We start from the raw sequence: 21007 nt of genomic DNA, 5'->3' as shown, positions 1-21007 counted from the left end.
TGAATGTAGAGAGGAAGGTTAACATTGTGTATTTTATTTCTAGTCTGATCTTATATTGAGGGTACTCTTGCTCACATGTTAATGTTCCTCTCAATAAATATGTGCCTGAGAGAGAGATGGATTTCATTGGTGTTTTGAGTTTTGACAAGGATAGGAAAGGTATGAGCAGGATTTGGACCTGATCTTTGCTAATTCTGTGGTGAAAGGCTGAGTGTTCACCGTAAGCAAACCATTCTCTCAATGTTTGTCATGGTTCATAAAAGAGATTGAGAACTCCATTCTATCTGGGTTGATTGTGTAATTTCTATCTGTGTAAGCAGGAGCTACAGCAGTGGCAGAACAGGTTAGGAGTCCCGTCATTATTTTGCTCTGTCAAATGAAGAGGAAAATCAGTTCCCAGGTAAACCTAAAAAGATTTGTGTCTGGTACTCTGCCCTAGATTCAGTATGTTGACGGCAGATCTGGAAACAATTAATTACAGTACTATAAACCTCCAGATAAGGAAACCGAGTTGTCAGGAAAACGTCACATTTGCTCACAATGATGGAGCTAGGGGGAAGTGGGAAGCAATGACTACCTCCCAGGACTCCTGATTACTCTTCTAATGCCCTTGATTCTGGTGAGACATTAAACTCTAGCAGAAATATAAGGCTCTAGTGACATAAGTCCAACCAAAAATGTACAATATGGCCATCTATTTCTAGAGAATTTGAAATCATGAGGATTAGAGTTGACCTATCAACACCAAGAGGAAGCCAGAGAAAACAAACAAACAAAGCAACTGCTTTGAAAAGTTAGACAGTTGGTAACAAGGATTATAAGACTTGGGAGAAGACAGGTAGTACATTATTCCTAAAAGTGAGAGGAATCCAGACAGAGTCCCACCTGTTCAAGGAGTTAAAGAATTGGAGATAAAAGATTATCAAGGCCAGAGAAACTAGAATTTTGAGGCCATAACTTTGAAATGGGGAGGCAAATGCAGGAAGCCTAGATTTTCACAAGTCTATAGAGGGTGCCTTGCTCGATATTTGTGCAATTAAAAGTTCCCATCACCCATTTGAGGGAGGAGAGACTCATAGCTCAAAGAACCCCAGAGTTCAAGTTCTGTGAAGTTAACACATATTATAGAATTGGCAGTTCAGTACAGCTGCCCTTTGATGCTGTGTTCCATTATTCTTTTCCATTATTTTCTATTTGTGTTTGAGTTGGAATAACTTATATTGGAGTGTGACCAAGTTTCTTAATTCTTTCACCTTGACAAAGTCTACTGATGAACTCAACAGAATTCATCTCTATTATCATATTTTCTAGATTTCTACAATTTCTTGTTGCCTATTATAATTTCTGTCTCTCTCCTAAGATTTCTCATCTGTTCAGTCACTCCCTGTTTGGAACCAGATTGCTTAGTGAATTGATTGTGGAAATTTTGAAGTCCATATTATAACTCCAACATCTAAGTAATTTTTTCTGTCATTCTGTGGATTGCTTTGTTTCTTGATAATGACTTTATTTTATTTTATTTCTTTTTGTATATCTCCTTTTTTTTCAGCTGACTACAGAGACTAAATTAAATATAAATCACACCCAGGTGTTTACATGCTTCAAATTTCTTTTAATTGCTTAGGATATAAGATGGCTTCAGTCACTTGTCTCATGTTGGTTCTTCATTCAGCAAAATTCACTGGAGAATCATTGAGGTTGAAAGAATGAATAATTTGCTAATTTTTGCTGAGTATTATTCCATAGTATGAATGAAATATAATTTGTGTATAAGCCATAGGACATCTGGATTATTATTTGTGATCTCTCATGTTTGAAGTGATAATAGTTAAGCAGAGCTGAGAAGTGGATTTTAGAGATAGTCTCAGAGAAAAAGCTTATGCGACTTGACAAATCAGAGGAGCTGAAGAAATGGTAATTATCCATCTTTAGCATCTGGGGATAATCTGTCTTTAAGTTGTGGTGATATTGTTACCTTGTATAGATTTAATTATAAATAGTAAAAGTATTTTTAAACTATATGTAATTTGTAGTGTGTGGAGACCTTGGCATCTATCATGCTTTAACTTTAGGGTTACTTAACTTCTGTTTGTCTTTCTCAGAAGGTCCTCCCTCCTATGCATGGGTGCTCCATCTTATTTATTTAGGTCTTATCTGCCTTTTAGCACATCTCACCTTCCCAAAGACTTTTCCTAACCACTGACCTGACAGCTATTCATGCACTTTTCATTACTTCTGTATTTTGTAACATTGTCATTAGCAGATGTTATTACCTCATATCATTTGTATTTGAGCAGGACCCCAAGCAGTGGTCGGCATCTGACAGGAACCCAGTACAAATATACAGGTATGGAAAACTGCAGATGTACAAGCCAGCAGCTATTTAAAGCAGATGACCAATATAACAGCACCAGAAATAACAGCACCTTGAGGTACACTGAGGATGAACAATAACGTATACAAATTTCTTAGCAATGTTTGGCACTTGATGAACATTCTATGATAACAGCCCCAAATCATCACTTCCGTCAAAATGTGCCATCTAAACTCCTTTGCCTTCTCAGTGGCAAGCCTTTTTTAATATGATCACACAGTAACACAATAGTTACATAAAGAGAATCTTTGGTCAGAAAATTATAATAAATTTTGCCTCCAATCTTCTAATTAAAATAAAAGATGTTCTCTTAAATTAAATTAGACTAATAAAAAAATAAGCCACAGGTTGTGTTGTGTGACTTTGGCTGGGAAGACATGAACAAATATCTGTTTGCTCCAGTTAGGGCAAGGATGATAGACCTAAGAACTGCTTCCAGTCAAGTCAAGTTCACTGAGCCAGTGAGTTTACCGGGGTTCCTAACAGTAATCGTTACAGGAACACGAATGACTCAAAGTCAGCATCATCATCAAATAGTCCACCTCAGTATGGGTGACAATTCATAGGAACTGCACCCCTAGAGCTCCCTGTGTGGTCTGCATGTAGCTTGACTGGTTGGAGCGCCCCCTCTCCCCAGCAATTGGTAGTGCTTTTATCAGCTGGGGGAGGAGGCATGAGGCTACCTAGGTTTTATGAAACTCCCTATTCTGGTTTTTACATTCTTCTTCACTATTTCCTGGTCCTTGAAAGAAGTATTATAAGTATTTGATTATTTGTCTCCATCTAGTCACTTAGTTTCAGGAGTTTGACTAGTTACAAGTCTCTGCAGTATGCCTCCCACCATTTAGAAGTTTCCTTTCAGGACCAATAGACTGACATCAGCAATAATCTATGAGCAGAAGCAGAAGTCTCCAGGAAGAGAAGAAGTCTACCAGGCACTTCAGATTCACTCTATCTCTTCACCAGAGCCTACAGGTTTTCAAGATATGAGCATTTACATTGGCTGGTAGTACCAATTACGACTTGCCCTCTATGGAGCATACTTTAAATTCAATTGTGAAGTAGATGGTTATCTCCATAATAGTGGTGCCACTATTATACCAGTGGGCACATCTTCCCTGGCCTGTGGTACTATAGCATGAGAGGTCCATAGCTTAAATGGGCCATTGGAACAATTCCCCTAGCAGTACTGCCAAAGCTAGTCAGAGGGAAAAAGCCTCTGACTCAGCCATAGTCCGATTGTCCTTCCTATAGCTAAAGTGTGCATTGTCTTCATGAAAAGGGGACTCACACTATAATTCTGCCATGCAACCAACATTAACGACAATAACTTTTATGGTTTATGGAGTTATAGAGTCTTCCCTGGCCAATACCTCACAGGGAGGTATCCTAACCCCTAGGTCTGTGATTTTTATCCAACATCCTTGTGGTTCCATGGAGTGCCTATTCCTAGTTATGCAGGTTGCCTTTGTTTAAAAAGCTTTAACTACTATTTTTCCTGATCTTCCAGGTTTTTTTTTTTCTCCAAATCTGTAAGAAACTTAAGGGTTAATGATATGCAATGAAACCTTTATACACAGGTTAGGCAGGATCTCTGAAAGCCAACCATCATATAGTCCATGTAAGTACCAGTTAGTCTTGAGTGGCTAAGGGAATATTTGAAAAGAAATATAAGATCTAATATAAAAAAGCAATTCATTGCTTCTATCAGTCATTCTGATAGGAGCAATGTTGGGTTGGGTCCAGTGGCATGGATAGGAAACAATATCACATCAGATCCTCCATAGAGCACAGACATCTCCCATCTCCCATGAACTATCTTACTTTCCTGGGGTGCTAGTGCTTCTTGGAGCCACTAGATATCTCCTCACCCCGATAGCCTTAGTGTGACTCGTTTATGATGTTCATCCTGACTCCAGTTCAAGGAGGTGGAGGGACATGCTTTTGCTTGCCATGCTTTCTGCTTGATTGAGCTCCCTGTATCTGATAGGTTCCTAGCTAGAATCACGGCCCTTGATATTCTATTAGCCTTAGCTGGCTTCTGATAGGGCCCAAGGTTGCATGACTAATTCCCACCTCCAATATACACAGCATACTCAGCATACTTTCCATCCCAACGACAAATGTAACTTTTTTTTTTCATTTGTGCTGTTTTATCATTTATGTCCTTTTGTGAACTGTTGTCCAGGCCTCAAATCATTCTCAATCTCACTAGCACAGCATTTGACTTTCTATTTTTTTTTTTTGAGAGAGAGAGAGAGAGTCTTCAGCTCAATCAAAATCAAGACTGCTTTGCCTTTTATCTGCCTTGCAATTCTCACCTCTCCTCTTGTTTGCTTTAACACCATATAAACTTGATAGACATGCTGGTTTAAGTCATTCTGATCTGCTAAAGACTTTCCTATTACATAAAAATCATGTCTCACCATGAGACTCAGCCAACCCACTAAATCCCCGTATCAGCCCCAAGGTCTATGTTGAGTCAACCCCATTCTTAATCCTCCTGTGAACACAATTCTATCCCACTCAGTGAACTGAGCAATAAATACTGCTTCTGCCATGCCTGTCATTCCTCTACTGTCTCTGTTATTCATGGAGACACTCCAGCTAGCTGAGCTGCCTGAAATTCACCCGCACAGCTCTAGGGCTGCAGCTTTTATGAGTCACCACCCATGCTGGGGTGGGGTTTTCAGTGATGCAGCTGCCTTTGAGCCACCTATGACCCTGTAAGTAATCTTTCACCCATATTCTTGTCAATGAACTCAGTTGTTTGCAAAGCTATTCTTGGGTAGAATAATTGCTTTGTTCTGCATTAGTGTCATATTTTGGGTGAGCAGAGGGCAAACACACTATCACTTTGTAAGTAGTGACTTAAATCTGACATGAGATAGATAGCAATCATTTTTACAACATAATGTGTTCTTGAACTAACCCCGTAAGTCCTTGCAGTCTATACCCAGGCTTTATCCTTTCCTTATTCCATTAATTTTCTAGGTAATAGTTGGTAGGAACAATTTTCAATTGCTTCTTATCTATTATGAAGCAATCTTGTGCTGGATGGATTAATTATGTATAGAGTGCTCACAAGAAATGAGATGGGCAATTTTTGAATGTTGAACAGGGCTGATATTTTCCTAGATTCTGATCTGGTCTTCTGGTTTATTACGACTTATTTATTTGCAAGATTTTTGAAGGATTCCATTCAAATGTTGGGTAAACTCTTTATTTTTTGTGCCCCCCACCCTACATTTTTGTCCTTCACACAACAGATGCCTATTGTCTTATCTCAATCCTGTTTATCTTCATAGGGAAGATAACTTGTTGGGAATTTTCTGGGAAAAAATTGTTGGTTCTTTGCATATCCGGTTTTGCCTCTTCTGGCTGTGGTTTTGTCAATCTTTTTATGATCAAATTCAAGTTAAAAGCGATTCAGTAGGGGGAAAAACACATTTATGTCAAGGCAGAGGCAGATTGATCAAGTAAATTTGTCCATGTCTGGGCAAATTCAAGGAAATCATTCTTAATTAATTACTCTCTTCAGCTCTAAATCCATGAAACAAGGTTTTCTCCCCAGTTCTTCTTGCCCTTTGGGGTAATCATTTGTGTAGCAGCTTCTGCCATTACTGATTGTATTCCAAATGGTATGCAGGTGACACTTAGTATTACATAGTTCTCTATTAGGCTGAATCAGTTGCTCAAGATTAGAAGTAATATGTTGTGTAGTTACTTAGTATCATCTTCTACTCCTGTTTGTTTGATGATATATCTCCTGGGAGTGGTGGTGGGGAGTATAAGGCTGCTTAACTACGAAATCAGCAATCTCTCCCATCATTCCAGATACATAGATCAGTAGCATCAAGTGGAAGAATGTAGAATGGCCACAGTTCTTTTTTTTTTTTATTTATTTTAACTCCAAAACACATTCTAAACCATGACTTCTTCAATTAGAAGCGATAATCTCTATGACTGTTTTCTTTGCACATATGACTGAATTTCTTTAAGCTCCAGATGAAAAGAAAATCTCATCAAAAAACCCATCTGAGATATGTGAGCAGGTTATTAGAGTGATGGAGTTAGGCTGGCCAATATGGAGAGTGAATTTAGGAGCCATCTTGGGTCCAAGAGTACAGCTCCAGGGATACTAGTACATACAAGAAAGGTAGCAGGAGCACAAATCACCAAGCTAAACTTCCAAATCCAGTTGGGGTGTCCAAGTTTGGGAGTTCAGCTGCAGCAACAAAAGCACAAGCTGTCTGAGGAAAACTAAACACAGGTGAATGAACTGTGGACAAGGACGATGTCAACAGGAACATATACATGTGGGAAGAAGTGAGATAGAGAAGAGAAGGAGGACAGAAGAAGGAGGGTCCACGGAGAGCCCCTGCCGTTCTCTGCTCACTCTGTAACCGAGTGGCTTTGTGTACTTCCTGTGCTCCCCAAGAGTTTCTTTCTTTGCAAACCAATCTTTTCATTCTTTAATTTTTCTTTAATTTCATTTTATTTTGTGCTTTTTCCCCCGTTGTTGTTGCCTGTATGTTGGAACAAGAGTGCCTGCCAGCATCTAATATATCAGTCAAAGTTGCAGCTTGCTTTTTGAAATCATATCAAGCTGGAGTAAAGGTTGTTTTCCCCCCGTTATCTCTGTTTGCTTGTTTTGCGCTTATGAGCAAGAATGAAAGTGAAAAAGCAATATTTTCCTAAAACAACCCAAGGCAAGAAACCACTAGGTACAAATCATTGATTGCATGCCCCCTCGTGGGCTCGTTATCCTATTGACAGTTTGTCTGAGATACAAATTAATGCTGTCTGTTCTAGGAGAAATATTATATTCATTCAATGTTGAGTAAATCCATATATTAAAGCCAAACATTGATAAATAATGTAGGCCAATAAACCCGAAAAGGCCTATTTCCACATTTCCTAGAAGAGTGACAGCATGCTACTGTTTTTAATGGTTCTCACTGTTGCCATTTCATATGTGTGAGTGATGTTTCAGTGGTTAAGTCTCTGATTTATTAATTAGAATGCAGTTTCCAGTGTGCTGATGTTACCCTGAGTTGAATGATAAGCACATATTTTAAATATGAGGTTTGGCAATTGCACAGTATTTTAAGTTGGCTTGGAATATGTAAAGGATAAAAATCTCTCAGGGGTACAGGGGATTCAGATCACTTCCCTATGAACTGGCAGTTTAAACACAAAATTAGCATTTGTTTTCCAAGGATGAAGCACAGCAGCATATGACTTTTAAAGCAATATTTCTTTAGAAAACATTTTATTTTTCCTTGAAAACCTTCCATCTACTGGTCCTTACTACCAAATCCAAGTCTAAATATTTTGAAAGACTGCTTTCCTATGTGTATTTGGACGAAAACATCAACATGCACGGGCAAGATTTTCATCAACTGCTTTCCTAAAAGCAAGTTCCTTGCTAAAACTTTCTTGATTAATGACCTTTTCTTTGGAATTACCCTTTATACAGGTAAAACCAATAACCACTCCCCATCGGTTATATATTTTTGTTGTTGTTATTGCTGCTCCACAGCTATTTGAAGTCCATAACTTCCAGCCACCCTCCTCAGAATTACTTATTTTTCATGGTTTCTCAATCCTAACAAAATTCGTCTCACAATTTGGTGATGTAACACTCAATTTCGGAAACGGGAAAAGCCTGAGCATAAGAGTTGGTGTTTTCTGGTGAGAAGGTCTTTCTGTAGTGAGTACACTGATTGTCATTTGGTTGTTCTTGAATTGCCATCCCAAAAACTTAAGTATAACATTCAAAATAAAGATCGACTACTCTGTAATGTTCACAATCCGCTTGTTTCTTATCTCTTAAGTTCTAACAAAAAGTCAGTAAAATGCATCAGTGTAGACAAAAGCAGGAGTTTCTTGGTTCCACAGAATAAACGTTTTTGAGAATGTAGGAAATAAAGGCAGTGGTACCTAAGGTTTCTGGATGCTAAGGAAGCTGAGATGTCCTGTCCCCAAGTGTGCTGGCTGGTTTTATGTCAACTTGAAGAGAGAACCATTGTTGAGAAGATTCCCCCACTGGGTTAGCCTGCAGGTAGTAAGCCTATGGTTCATTTTCTTGGCTGATGATTGATGTGGAAGAGCCCAGCTCACTGTGGGCAGTGACACCTCTGTGCAGATGGTCTTGGGAATATAAGAAAATAATCTGACCAAGCCAATAAACAATATTCTTCCTTGGCCTCTGCATCAGTTCCTGCCTTTGGGTTCTTGCCCTGCTTGTGATCCCATCCTGAGTTAACTCAGTGGACTCTTACCTGGAGGTGTAAGATGAAATAAATGCTTTCCTTCTTAAGTAGCATTAGGTCATGGTGTTTTATCACAGTAATAGATATTTTATCATAGTAATAGCACAGAGATGGTTTCTACACTTTCAAATGTTCTTTTGGTACATCTCTGCCTATATCTGGCAACTCTTGCATGGAAATTAGAATCCAGAGTGCAAACTGCCTTGCATTCAGTGGCCCAGGAGGCTCTCTCAAAAGGTCTTCCTTGAAGCCAGATTGAAGGAGGCTCCTCCACTACCTTCCCAGATTTGTTTGAAGTAAGGAAGCTGACTCTAAACACATTAACTGTATACCTCTATGGTTTCAACAACTGTGCCTCATTATCCTCCAGAGCCAAGGCAAGGCTATTTCTACCATAAGTCATGAAGGTTTCTCAGGAAAATTCTGTTTGGAGAGGCTGATATATAATCAAGGCCATTAAGTGCAATGTGTGCCTTAAGAAGAGATTCTCAAGAGCCTTTGTCTCCCTCACCTTCCCCCATGAGGACCCTATTTTGGCTTACCTTGGAAGTCTCAAAGCTATGAGTCATATGGTGGAGCTGACTACAAGCTTCTGACATATTCTTTTTTCTTCTCCTTTATTATTTTACTCGATTTGACAAAAGAAAAGAAGAGATGAGAACCACTGGATTGGTCAGTCAATTTAGAACAATTTGATCCCTCATTAAAGAAATCTACAAATTACTATGTTCAGTTTTACAAAAGCTACTGAATGTTTACTATTTGTCCAAAGAAAAATGTAAAGCATATTATCTCTTTCCAAGGCTTTCAGGCTAAAGAAGATGTTTAAAGGGAAACGTCATGATGAAAATAGCACAAGGGTGAACACACACACACACACACACACACACACACACACACACACACGGGAGGGATTTGATGGATATGTGTGGAAAGAATAGAGATCCACTGTCAGAATAGTTAACTCTGTTTGGGGCAGAGATTTCCCAGGGCAGAGTGTAGGCAATCACAGGAGGCAGGTAAATATATGAGATATATTTGTGTTAGGGGTAGGATTGGGAAGGAATGCTAACATGAGAAACTTTAGAGAAAGTGAAGATAAAAAAAAAAGGCTTTTCTCTTGGCAAAAACTATTGAGCACATGTTCTATACTAAAATTTCATATTTGCTGTATATTAATGCAAACAATCAAAGTTATAGGCTGAATCAGCCATGTATTCTGATAGCATGGAGATCCACAGTTCCCAAAACATGTATTGTATGACAGGAATAATGGAGCCATCCAAGATCTTGGTGAAAAAGGAGGTCTTCAAAAGAGAGAGCAAAGACATGAAAGCAAGACATCAAGATGGTGTTGGAGAAAGAATCTACCAAGCAAACTGAACAGCAACAACTAAGGCCCTGAGCAAACATACTAATCATGTTAAAAAAAAACAGACAAACAAAACTGTCATTTGAATTGAGAGTGTCTACAGATTTTCAGTGGTAGCCAAGGCCGAATTCTGGTAGCTCTTTAGACCTTCATAAGAACTTTGATTCACAGTGACATACATGGGAAGAAGTAAGATCTAGGCAGAGGAACGGCATGCTGTGATTCACACTCAAGTTCTTTCTTGTTGTCATTCTGAGTGTAGCTATCATAGCAAGTCTTGTTAGGAGACAAGTAAATAAGAAAGAATGGGATGTATCTGAGATATGCAATCAGGCCACTATTTCTGGAACTTGAGGAGGCACAGAAACAGTAAAAGAAGAAAAAGGTTGATGAAAGGTAAAGTTTTTAATAGACCTTACTTAGTTGTTCTGCTACAGGCAAAACAAAATGTGTAAGGGTCTTTAAGGCAAGGCATGGACACTTTAAAATATTGCGGTGATGTTACAGGGTTGAAGGTAGTTAATACTGAAGTCAGAGGGAGAATGTAGTCTGGGATAAACAGTGATCACGTGAGCAAAAGAAGTAGTAAGAGAGAAGGATAACCAAGGGCTGACCAGAGTTTTTCAGAAAATTTCCTTGTTATGATTTAACCACCATAGGAGGTTAATGATAAAGAGAAAGTATGGTCTAATTCCTGCCAGAAGTTTCAGAGTATTTTCATCTGTGCACCCATTCTCTAAGAATTCACCTTTCTATGCTTCTTAAGTCAGCTGCAAATGGATTGCCTGTCAAATATATCTGTTTATAAGAGGAAGAAACAAATATCCTGCTTACAGGCATAGAAGGGACCTATCTTTTCTCTAACTGTACAGACCTTGAAATTGCCCATTTCTGATCATTTCCCATCCTGTTTTAAAGTCCACCTAGACTGTGTTACCCATCCAGAAAGTTTTCTGTTCTGTGTCGATGCTACTTTAATTCCCTAGCTTGATGTATGAAGACACAGTTATCGCTGCAGCGGGATTTTCCATATCCTTTCCATCATAGTTATGGCTCTAGCCTAACAGGAACTTCGCTGGAAATGAATGCTAGAAATCATAATGGCATTTGTTTCATGCAGCTTTATTTAGGGAAATGCTATCTGGAACATGAAATAAGGAACTGCCCTAGAAAGGTATAAACAACCGAATCCCATAAAGTCATGTTTTGGTGTCAAGAATATTGTTTCCTGGCAATATGTTCAGGATGTTTTTATTTGCAATCCATCCTGTCTTCTTTAATTTTACTTAAAAATTAATGTGTTGACTTCACTATCAAGTTAAAGATTGCTAGGGTGATTAAGCTCTTCTGTTTTATATGTAAACAGGAGTCCTTATGATAGCATAAGAAACGGTATCAAGAGAATATAATCCTATATTCCTTTGTTGCTCACCCAAAGCTGTTTTGATTCAATGCATATTTACAGAGAATCTCCTATTTGTAAGATTCTACTTGGCCACTCTGTCTATTCAGTGATGAATTATGGGGTGCAGTACTTTTGCTCAGCATTTTGTAACCATATATGGAGGTTGTATAAAACATAAATATAATAAAGATTCACCAAATACCAGGAGATAAAAAATACCATGAACCTGGAGGAAGAGAGGATTTAAGTATCTTGCATAGGAATCAGCATTGACTAATAGTGGGCTCTGAGAGATTGTCAAATTATGAAAACTGAACAACTGACCTGCTGCATGTATGAAGTCTGGGCCTTAAAATGTTGAGTAAACAGTATAAGAATATTCTAAACTGGTAAGAACTAGAGAAGTAAATACAAAATTAAGAAATATCGCAGCGTAGTTGAGAGCTCAGGGTGAAAAAATCAGTGGTTTTAGAACGTTGAATGACACAGTGCTGGAGAGAAAAGGACCACCCTTGATCAAATACTTAATTCCCTTCCAGGGGATGACAGTCATCAACTGTTCTAGACTGGAGTGTAACCTAGTGGCATGGATGCAAATCAGGAGATGGTGGAAAGATTAAAGTTAATGATAAATGGCTGACTGGAGATGATACTTACAGAGGTAGTAGCTTTAGTAGAAGATTTAAGGGGACATATTTTATAGGTATTTCAGGAAGATAATTTATAGGCTTTGGTGATTTCCTGGATATGGGAATTGTAGGTGAAAGTGAGAATCAACAGGTTGGAGCCTGTTAACTGAAATAAGTAAGCACTTGCTACTAAGAAAAATAAAAGCCCCTCTAAATGAAGAAAATGTATTCATTTGGTTGGCTGATTGATAAAACAGCTACTCATGAATTTTAATATATTTTAAAGTAGTTATTCATGGAGAAAGATTCAAAGGTATCTTTAGACATGTTCTCTATCTTCCTCAAAATGTGCATCAATTAGGATGGGCTTTTCCCCTCTTCCCTTTCTCATGGTTTCAGAGTGTGCACTGGGGGCATGAAAGCACCTGTTCATCACCTTCTGTTTCTAAAACATCTCTGAAAGATAGGCTAGACACTCTTATAAAACAATTATAAAAATCATTAGCCCTGTGGATACTCAAATTTCAGTCTTCGAGTATTAAACTGCAAGATCACCACTACAATCAGCTGTTAGTGGCACTCTCTAGTTAGTGTATTCATTAGTTCCTGAGCATCACTGATACTTAATCAAAAGGCACTGACTCTAATTCATCTCAGCTCAGATAATTTAAGTTTAGTTGTATATTTTAATTATTTGGTACTAATGTAAGATTTTTGGAGGTCTATAGCTCATAAAGGAGTTATATTTTTTAATAGCACATGCAGTAGAAAATAAAAATCAACCTCTACATTTATGCAGCAGCCCTTTGTGATTCTAAAAGAAACAAAGAACTTCTTCCTAACAGATAAGTCAGTAGATTTTTCATATGAGCAAATTCCCTTTAACATATAAGAACCTCTAATGCTGCCAGGCTCCCCTTTGCTTAGTCATTCTCTAAGTCTAAAGGCTGTTACCCTTTTCTTGAAGCTCTATTTATTCTTAGGAAGCTGCTTACTCACATTAACCCTCCCTCTAGACATTTCAAGGTTGCTCCCTTGCTAGAATAAAATTACATCTTAATAGTAGATGGTACTTTAGGATTTATAGAGCATTTGGCTATCCTTTATCTCATTATTCTCTTAACAGTCTCTCAATGTTGTGATACAAAGCTCATATCCGTTATGGGAAAATTATCTTTCTCAATAGGCTATTGAGGCAAAGAGATATTTGAAAATTGAGGCCCTCATATGAACAATAGCCACTAAGGATAGAGATTGCCTATAGTGTATGGCTCTGAGGGAGAAATAAGGATCTCCTCAGACGTAGGATGCACAGGGAATTAGGGAACAGGTCTTGAGTATAACCACTTGGTTTCAAACTCTGGCTTGGCCTTTTTACAGTTATGCATTTCCCAAGGCATTCATTTCCCCAACAACATAATCACAGGAGAAACAGGACTGATCTATGCAGCATGAAGAACAACGCTTACACTCAATATTATAGCTCTCTAAACACCAGAGGGGTATGTGTGACTGAATAATAATACATGGATGTCCACAAAGAAAACTCTCACTACTAATTGTAACCCTAGCTTCAAAATTATCTCCTAAGTAGCCCTATCTCCAATGAATAATCCTTTACTAAAATTTTACTGAAAAGTCTGTTCACAGAAAACTTCACCTTCAGATGCAACTACTCATAGCTTGTGGCTTTAAGACTCTTTGTGGAAATAAGAATTATTTCTCTTTGGTCAAATCAGTTTATACATTTAGAGGTCACTCTTCTTAGAATCCAGTACTGCATATATCTATCCTTATTTCTAATACAGAAATCTTTTATACTGCTTCCTCCAGTGGCAATATCTCAGTGCAATACCAAGATATTAATATTTGCACAGGACCTATAACCAAATTGCAGGCTTCATTTAGAATTTACTCACTTGGCTCTCAGATCTGATCCTGGGCCTACTGAGTTATTCTGTCACTCTCATGACCTGGCTACATCTAAAGAGACATTTTGTAAGGTGACTCCCAGCTTTGATTTGTCCTAATGTGACTTTCACATTTTAGCTTAGGCTAATGCTAGGATAGAATATTTGTTGTCTTGTTGGTACTTCATGCCAGGGGGTAGATGTTGCTCTATATACTCCTAGAGGAATACACCTTGGAAAGCTAGTTAGGATGAGCCCTGCTGTGTTTCTTTACTCTTACCATATTTCCCTTTACATGTACTAGTCATTAGAAGTAGTCACTATTTCAATCCACAGTCAACCAGAGGAAATATGGCTTTGTCTCCTAAAGAATGTTTGAACACGTGTTAAAGTTGGCATGGAAGTTTAAGACATATTTTTGGTAATACAATCTGAGACTATAGTGAAATCTAAGTCCTCTTTAGAGGCTCATTTATAACTTTAAGAAGGTATTAGAAGATCTTCATAGCAACCTTCTCTTTCTTAAAAATGTTTTTAAAATCATGAATTCAGTGTTAAGAAACTACTGAGGTTTTATATATATATATATATAATATATAAATATATAAATCTTGTGTGATAATTAATAGTTTGCACACATATGTTCATAACTAGAAAATTCATGATAGCCTGAAACAAAATCAATTCAATTTACTGATTGTTCTGGTAAGAGCAATATAAATTGTGGCATAGTCCTATGAGGGAATATTGTATCCCAGGGAGAACAAAACAACTGCTGGTCTAAGGAACAACACAGTCCCCTAAGTCAAAGTGAGTGAAAGAATATTTTCATTTTATTCTATTTATGTCAAAATCAAAATCATGAAATATTTGTTCATGTTGTTATTAATTGGGTTATTAATCCTCTGGGGAAGGAAAATCCTTAGGAAGGAAGAAAGATTTCCTAGTTTGAGAAATGTACTTAGTTTTAGAAAATTAATTAATTTATGCACTTAAACATAATTTGGAAATTTTTTGGTTTTGTTTGTGTGTTTATTTTCAAGATTGCAATTTAATTACAACAATCCTCCCTTCAAATCTTACCTATCCCTACTCTTCTTCAAAGTTATGGCCTAATTTGTATTGATTGTTAATGCATATATATTCCTAAATAGAACTTGTTGAGTCCGTATAATGCTACTCATACGGTGTTCTCAGGACTGACCATCTAGCACTGGACAAACACTTGGTGTGCTTTTCCCTCAGGAATACCGCCCCTCCCCCTCCTATCTTTACTCACTTGTCTGCCATTCTCTGTGTAGGATTAAGGCTTTATGGGCTTTTCCCATCCAGTTTGGAATGCTTGTTGATATCATTCTTGTTCAGCTCATATTTGGGCAGTCATGTCAGTGAGACTTTATGGGTACAGCTTCCCATCAGACTCCTCTGGCTCTTTCTGCCACATCTTCCAACATGTTCCTTCTACCTCAAGTGAGAGAATGTTTTGTGGATGTACCCATTAGGACTAGTCAGTGCTAAAGAACTCATGGTTATTGGACGAGCCTACAACCACTAATTTACTAACCAGCATACTCCCTAAGCACAGTCTGCAAATACTTGTCCTTATATCCACAGAAGTGTAGTCTGCACCCCACATCCAGGAAGCTTCTCTTTGCAATGGATGGAAATTCTTCTGTAAGTTATATTTTAATCGATGTAAAAGCAAGTAAAAGTTGTTGTGCTGCTTATGGGGACTATCATTCAGGATTCCAAAACTTTCACTGGAAAAAGTTGAGAGCAGAATGTGAAAACTTGAAAGTTTCCAATATAGCCATCAGCATGAGCCCATTTTATATATGAGATGGGATGGCCAGGGAAATTATTTTCATACTCATTTCTAATAGTTCTTTCCTACTATCTTAAATATATGGAAATTAAGAGAATGGTTTTTTACTTTCCAATCAGAAAACTGTATTAGATGATATTAGCTGGCACCCGAGACACATCTAACATTGCTGTAATTTGGGGGAGTTTAGGAAGATGACTGCTTCATTTCCTATCTGCTCATGCTAATCTTTCAGGATTCAGCACAAGACCATGCTAAGACTCAAACTTCCTTTGCTTTCCAATCTGTGTTTTGCAGAATACAGCCATTCAACACACACGAAATTTTGATTTACAGATGTTTTGTCACAATGAGTTTCTTAACGTGAATTCTATTCTCCACTATTATTTAGGGATCTTCCATAATAGTTTTGTGACTTCAACTGCAAATTGTTTCAATAACCTGAGATTTAATACATTGAGCTAGAAACTTGAATTCATATAGTGGTATTAAATAATTTTGTGGTTGTTAAGTCAGTCATGCTATTTATTCTATGAGAAGAGCCTCTTCCTGGATTGAGTGCAGAGTAAGTAAAACTGAACAAACTTACTGACTCTGGTATTTAGCAACATGATCTGTCCTTAAGCAACAGACTTGACTCATAAGCTTTTTGTCTTGTTCTATTTAGAAATTTAAAGGTGTGCTTTTTCCCTCTTAGTCATTCTTGGAATAAGGCCAAATCCAGTCCAATTTTGTCTTTATGAAAATTTACTATTATTTTATGTCATTTTCTAATGTCTTTTGTTTCTGATACATCTTTGGGTAAAATCATAGCTAAGAGGCAATATTGTTCACAAAAATGGAGGAGCTTTTTCAAGAATGAAATATAGAGTTATGAGAGTCAACTTTGCTACTCTATGACCCTGATTCAATGCTTAGTCAGAATTCACTTCTTTATTTCATTATTTCTTCATTACTTTTGTTAGTGAATGGCAGACAAAAGAATCTAATAATGTGGCCACACTAGGAAGAAGAATGAAGAGGTCCAGTGTACCAGAAATCTAGCTTCAGAGTCCTAGGATGAGTCTTAGGTTTAAGTAGAGATCAGAGGCATGTATAACTAAGTGGTTCCAGTCAATGTCATTATTGGGCCACCATTGTCCTAGCTTCAGTCTTCCCTGCAAGGAGACCTGACTAGTTGTCAGAACTGTGTGAAGTCTCTTTCTGGAAACAAGATCCTCCTCTGACTGGTACTCTAAGCCTCTGTCTTTTATTTTTTCCATCATGAGACTCCTGGAGAAATTCTAGTTTTGTGAGGTCTGTTGTCTCAGTAGTGGTAGTCAATGGAAAAGCCATAAGTGTCTATTGAAAATGTGTTCATTCTGGGCTGGGGAGATGGCTCAGTGGGTAAGAGTGCGTGCCATGTAAACATGAGGATATGACTTTGGACCTCTAGCATTGTGTAAAAGCTGAGCTTAGATATTTACGCACATAATCCAGACTTTGTTTTCTAGCTGGCCAACCAAGCTGAAAACTGGAGTGCTCTAGTAGGGGACAATGTCTCAAGAGGATGAAATGAAAAGTGATAGAGCAGGACACCTGACATTTTCCTCTGATGTCTACATGCACATCACATAACTGTACATACCCACACACAAATACATTTATAAACACACACACACACACACACACACACACACACACACACACACACACACACATTCCAAGACAGTTACAACTCTCCACTCTCTATTTATATACCTCGATCTTGAGATGAGCTGTGCCTATTTGAATTAAGCCTATAATGTGGCATGAAACAATATCATAAACAGAATAGGACTAGGAACCAGGGCTACAGGATACCCGGTTCCAATTGTCTCACTATGAAGCCTAGGCTGTTTCCAAGCTACTATTGTTCCAACTGTTTTAGCTTTGCAAGTGCTAGGAATCAGAGGTCAGCAACCATTACAATGCCAAGCATGACTTCATTTTGATTTAGAAAACTTTCCTGTCCCCAAAGGGCTGTCTCTAAATGATATTTTCTGGAGACAGTTCACATTAACTGTCTGGTCGTTCCTCTTCACCAGGTTAAGATCTGTCCTAGTTGGTCTAATCTGATCCCCTGGTTGGGGGTGGGGAGAGTATATAAAAGATGGTGAGTATTGACTGCCAACAAACCTTTATAGCCAATTTTATGCAACTAAGATGTGTAAAAAGAGGACCCTCAAGGCAGAGTTATTTGGCATCTCTCCTTGTTCTTTAGTACTGTGAATGATGTTCTATTATCTCAAAAATACAGCCCAGGTTCTGTGGTTGGAAGTTATACCATGGAATATACAAACATCGGGAACAAAACATTACTGAACAATAGCCAACACAAATACCACTGAAAGAAAACTAGTTTGGGGCCAATGAGATGCCTCAGTGGGTAAGAGAACTTGCTGCTAAGTCTGATGGTCTAAACCTGATTCCAGGACCCACACAATAGGAGAGAAATGACACCCGCAAATTGTCCTTTGCCCTCCACATGAATGTGTAGATGCTAGTTAGAATACACCCACATGCAAAAATCTTTAAAAAATTTCAAAGAAAACTAACTAGTCTGAAAATCTTTTTTATAGTTGAACTTCTTAGATGACTGTGTGGTTCATTTTAACTGTCAACTTGACACACCTCAGAGTCACCTGGAAGTTATAATGAGGAACAATGAGGAACTGTCTACATTGTATTAGCCCATGAGCATGTCTGTGGGGGATTTTCTTAAGTAAGTTCATTAACGTGGAAAGACCCAACCTACTGTAGTAGACCATTCCTATAGGCCAGAGGTTCTCAAGTCATGGGTTGTGACCTCTTTGACAAACCTCTGTCTCCAAAAATATCTACATTACGATTCATAACAGTAGCAAAATTACAGTAACGAGGTAGCAATGAAGACAATTTTGTGGTTGGGGGTCACCACAAATGAGGGACTGTATTAAGGAGCTACAGCATTAGAAGGTTGAGAACCACAGCTCTAGGCAGAGGCCAGTGAGCTGTCCAAGAGTGGAGAAACGGAGCTGAGCTCAAACAAGAAGGCACACATGCACTCATTTCTCCTGACTGTGGATGTGATGTGGCTAGCGCTTTCATCCTCCTCCTGCTGTGACTGCCCTGCACTGATGGACTGTAGCCTGGAATTGTGAGATAAAATGAGTCTTTTCCCCTACGCTGCTTTTTGTCAGGGCATTTTATCACAGTCACAGAAACGGAATGAGGACAGTGACCAGTGTCATATAACTTTTATCTGGTAAGAGACATACCAGGAGTTTCAGGTGTTAAGACCTGTTTATCTTTTCTTAAAGAACGTAGTCAAGATGTAATTGGGAACACATGAACATGGGCTTGGTGATGGTTAGCCTCACTGACATTCTAGATGGGAACTTAGTAAAGTCCTCTCCCAAGCCTTGTACCTGATCAGGCTGATAGGCTTACAACAGAGAAGTAAATAAAGTTAACATATAAACGATCCGACCGCAATTACAGTACTACACAGGATCATTATAGAGATATCTTTTGTATATGAACACATTTTCTACCTTTGGAGCAAAATTTAGAATCTCTGGCTCCATACTAATGTACAACATTGGACTTCTTACAATTTAGAGAACAGTGCTAGTATACACCAGCAATCGTTTCTTGATGTACAAGTTGTATGTCATATACTCAATAACAAAATTTTTGTTTCAGCAGGGTAAATAGCTCTAGACCAGGGTTTCAAATAGCAGCTGTGTATATGCTTATGAAATATATATATCACAAGACGGTGCATGTATTTAATTTGCTACTTTCTGAACTGAACTTACAATGTTTTTGCTCTCACACTCTCATGTGTAGAGTCTTTTAGTGTCTCTTCCAGAGATCATCCCTGGTACAATATCTTGAAGCCCCCATGGCCAGGTCTCCTAACTAGGCCTTCCCTTCTTGGATTACTATGAAATCTGAGATGACGTGGTCACTTCCTCACTGTGTGCCTGTCACTTCTGCTTCACCGAGCAGCTCTTCCTCATTAGGAAATTAACTTCACAGCAGCAGTACGTACTGCCTGTTGCTTTTGCAGCCCCCTTGGGAGCTGAAATTGTCAGGGAGGTGACTCCTGAATTTGTCAGATTTTTCATTTGGCAGTCACTTCCACCAGCCATCTGGCTATGTGTGCCATCTACCGCCACACACACCTAAGTCTCTGCACAGGATCCACCTGTGTCCTTCACTGTGGAAACGTCACGAAGAACTGGTAGTACACTGTGTGGGTGGCCTAGGGTCTTTCTAGCTGTGAACTTGTTTGTGTGTTCCTTTTTCCCACTGTCCATCTCTTCCAAGGTGAAGCTCAAGTCAGTGAACTGGTATCCAATTATTCTGCGTTATTTCTCTTCACTTTGTTAGTTTTCCACTATTTTAAGCCCATGAGGAAGATATATCTAGACTAATTTATGTAGGCTCAGAAGACCAAAATTTCTTCCTTCTTACTATAAAGCTTACAATTTTGAACTAATCATTATTTTCCCCACTTTGTTATCTATATTTTGCCACATCCATGGAAACAACCAAGCTATTTTTCTGCCTCCCACCCCCTTTTTCTGTACTTCTGGTCTTTGAAGATTCTCATGACCATTACTATTCCCCTCTTTGTATAGCCAATGTCTATCTTCTTCCTCTTCAAATTTCAGTGTAAGTTGTTGATCTGTTTGTGAAAAACTTAGATCAGCTAGATTTCTGTCACATTCCACCTCTTCAGTCTTTGCAAATTTCCCATTGCCTTTCCTTAGAGGTCTGATTTTTCTGATCTTATAAACAAGAACCCAGAAATCATTCCGTGCAGCCAGCTGTGTACTCTTCCTACGTTCTTTCACTTGCTGAACACTGCCTCCAAATGGAAGACAGAGAAGCATCCACCTGCATTGCATTTGCTCGGGCTGTGTTTCAAAGTGTATGTACAGAGGGTGACAAACCCTGTGAAAAAGTGTCCGTGGTTCCAGAAACCTGAGAAAGGCTCAACACAGTGTCATTATTTGATAAACATGGCCCTAAGAAAAAACAAAAGTATTTTTCTGTCAGACAATAATAAAAGACTACAACTATTGAATCAGCATTTGCAAATTCCTTGAAAGTTTATTATGTTATCTTCATTAAAAGTCCAAGAAACATGTATATATACATAGAGATAGATAGATAGATAGATAGATATAGGTGTGTGTATGT

Source organism: Peromyscus eremicus, chromosome 19, assembly GCF_949786415.1.
Source record: "Peromyscus eremicus chromosome 19, PerEre_H2_v1, whole genome shotgun sequence".
Taxonomy (NCBI): Eukaryota; Metazoa; Chordata; class Mammalia; order Rodentia; family Cricetidae; genus Peromyscus; species Peromyscus eremicus.
Note: the sequence above shows the minus strand (reverse complement) of the source record.